This window comes from Taudactylus pleione, unplaced genomic scaffold (assembly GCF_031769625.1).
Source record: "Taudactylus pleione unplaced genomic scaffold, aTauple2 ptg001666l, whole genome shotgun sequence".
NCBI classification, from domain to species: Eukaryota; Metazoa; Chordata; class Amphibia; order Anura; family Myobatrachidae; genus Taudactylus; species Taudactylus pleione.
In genome coordinates this window covers 600,001-602,500 of record NW_028286063.1, presented here as the reverse complement: position 1 = coordinate 602,500, position 2,500 = coordinate 600,001, and the positions used below count along the sequence as shown (strand labels likewise).

General features: G+C 37.0%; 2 non-coding genes and 6 pseudogenes across 2 annotated transcripts; all 8 read right to left on the bottom strand.

Moving 5' to 3' along the window:
• LOC148441795 (5S ribosomal RNA) overlaps positions 1-53 on the bottom strand; it is a 119-nt pseudogene extending 66 nt beyond the window's left edge.
• Positions 54-168: 115 nt separating this feature from the next.
• Positions 169-287, bottom strand: LOC148441794 (5S ribosomal RNA). The gene has a single exon (XR_015876061.1). It is a non-coding gene; the product is annotated as a 5S ribosomal RNA (ribosomal RNA).
• A 115-nt stretch (positions 288-402) lies between these two features.
• LOC148441793 (5S ribosomal RNA) lies at positions 403-521 on the bottom strand (annotated as a pseudogene).
• Positions 522-637: 116 nt separating this feature from the next.
• LOC148441792 (5S ribosomal RNA) lies at positions 638-756 on the bottom strand (annotated as a pseudogene).
• A 350-nt stretch (positions 757-1,106) lies between these two features.
• On the bottom strand, positions 1,107-1,225 carry LOC148441791 (5S ribosomal RNA; annotated as a pseudogene).
• Positions 1,226-1,341: 116 nt separating this feature from the next.
• LOC148441790 (5S ribosomal RNA) lies at positions 1,342-1,460 on the bottom strand (annotated as a pseudogene).
• Positions 1,461-1,811: 351 nt separating this feature from the next.
• Positions 1,812-1,930, bottom strand: LOC148441789 (5S ribosomal RNA). Its single transcript, XR_015876059.1, has one exon. It is a non-coding gene; the product is annotated as a 5S ribosomal RNA (ribosomal RNA).
• Positions 1,931-2,279: 349 nt separating this feature from the next.
• LOC148441788 (5S ribosomal RNA) lies at positions 2,280-2,398 on the bottom strand (annotated as a pseudogene).
• Between the last annotated feature and the right edge of the window lie 102 nt (positions 2,399-2,500).

Here is a 2,500-nt window from a genome sequence, read left to right as displayed (position 1 = left end):
AGCTTCCAAGATAAGACGAGATTGGGCATGTCCAGTGTGGTTTGGCTGTAGGTGCTCAAAAACATTAACTTTAGACCTCTTTTACATCTTAACTCAAGTAAATTCAATGATAAGTTGAAAAATGAAATGTAAAATGTAATAGAAAAGAATGTTATGGCAGTATAAAATTACCTACAGCACCTGGTATTCCCAGGTGGTCTCCCATCCAAGTACTAACCAGGCCCAACACTGCATAGCTTCCAAGATCAGACGAGATTGGGCATGTCCAGTGTGGTTTGGCTGTAGGTGCTCAAAAACATTAACTTTAGACCTCTTTTACTTCTTAACTCAAGTAAATTCATTGATAAGTTGAAAAAATGAAATGTAAATGTAATAGAAAAGAATGTTTTGGTTGTCTAAAATTACCTACAGCACCTGGTATTCCCAGGTTGTCTCCCATCCAAGTACAAATGAGGCCCAACACTGCATAGCTTCCAAGATCAGACGAGATTGGGCATGTCCAGTGTGGTTTGGCTGTAGGTGCTCAAAAGCATTAAATTTAGACCTCTATTACTTCTTAACTCAAGTAAATTCATTGATAAGTTGAAAAAATTAAATGTAAAATGTAATAGAAAAGAATGTTATGGCAGTATAAAATTACCAACAGCTCCAGGTATTCCCAGGTGGTCTCCCATCCAAGTACTAACCAGGCCCAACACTGCATAGCTTCCAAGATCAGACGAGATTGGGCTTGTCCACTGTGGTTTGGATGTAGGTGCTCAAAAGCGTTAAATTTAGACCGCTTTTACTTCTTAACTCAAGTAAATTCAATGATAAGTTGAAAAAATTAAATGTAAAATGTAATAGAAAAGAATGTTATGGCAGTATAAAATTAACTACTGCAGCTGGTTTTCCCAGGTGGTCTCCCATCCAAGTACTGACCATGCCCAACACTGCATAGCTACAAAGATAAGACGAGATGGGGCATGTCCAGTGTGGATTCGCTGTAGGTGCTCAAAAGTATTAACTTTAGACCTCTTTTACTTCTTAACTCAAGTAAATTCAATGATAAGTTGAAAAATTAAATGTAAAATGTAATAGAAAAGAATGTAATGGCAGTATAAAATTACCTACAGCTCCTGGTATTCCCAGGTGGTCTCCCATCCAAGTACTAACCAGGCCCAACACTGCATAGCTTCCAAGATCAGACGAGATTGGGCATGTCCAGTGTGGTTTGGCAGTAGGTGTTCTAAAACATTAACTTTAGACCTCAATTACTTCTTAACTCAAGTAAATTCATTGATCAGTTGAAAAAATTTAATTTAAAATGTAATAGAAAAGAATTTTATGGCAGTATAAAATTACCTACAGCACCTGGTATTCCCAGGTGGTCTCCCATCCAAGTATTAACCAGGCCCAACACTGCATAGGTTCCAAGATAAGACGAGATTGGGCATGTCCAGTGTGGATTGGCTGTAGGTGGTCAAAAACATTAACTTTAGACCTCTATTACTTCTTAACTCAAGTAAATTCATTGATAAGTTGAAAAAATTAAATGTAAAATGTAATAGAAAAGAATGTTATGGCAGTATAAAATTACCTACTGCACCTGGTTTTCCCAGGTGGTCTCCCATCCAAGTACTGACCATTCCCAACACTGCATAGCTTCCAAGATCAAACGACATTGGCCATGTCCAGTGTGGTTTGGCTATAGGTGCTGAAGAATATTAACTTTAGACCTCTTTTACTTCTTAACTCAAGTAAATTCATTGCTAAGTTGAAAAAATGAAATGTAAAATGTTATAGAAAAGAATGTTATGGCTATATAAAATTACCTACAGCACCTGGTATTCCCAGGTGGTCTCCCATCCAAGTACTAACCAGGCCCAACACTGCATAGCTTCCAAGATCAGACGAGATTGGGCATGTCCAGTGTGGTTTGGCTGTAGGTGCTAAAAGCCTTAACTTTAGACATATTTTACTTCTTAACTCAAGTAAATTCATTGATAAGTTGAAAAAATTAAATGTAAAATGTAATAGAAAAGAATGTTATGGCAGTATAAAATTACCTATAGCACCTGGTATTCCCAGGTGGTCTCCCATCCAAGTACTGACCATGCCCAACACTGCACAGCTTCAATATCAAATGATATTGGCCATGTCCAGTGTGGTTTGGCTATAGGTGCTGAAAAATATTAACTTTAGACGTCTTTTACTTCTTAACTCAAGTAAATTCATTGCTAAGTTGAAAAAATGTAATGTAAAATGTAATAGAAAAGAATGTTATGGCTATATAAAATTACCTACAGCACCAGGTATTCCCAGGTGGTCTCCCATCCAAGTACTAACCAGGCCCAACACTGCATAGCTTCCAAGATCAGACGAGATTGGGCATGTCCAGTGTGGTTTGGATATAGGTGCTAGAAATCTTAACTTTAGACCTCTTTTACTTCTTAACTCAAGTAAATTCATTGATAAGTTGAAAAAATTAAATGTAAAATGTAATAGAAAAGACTGTTAT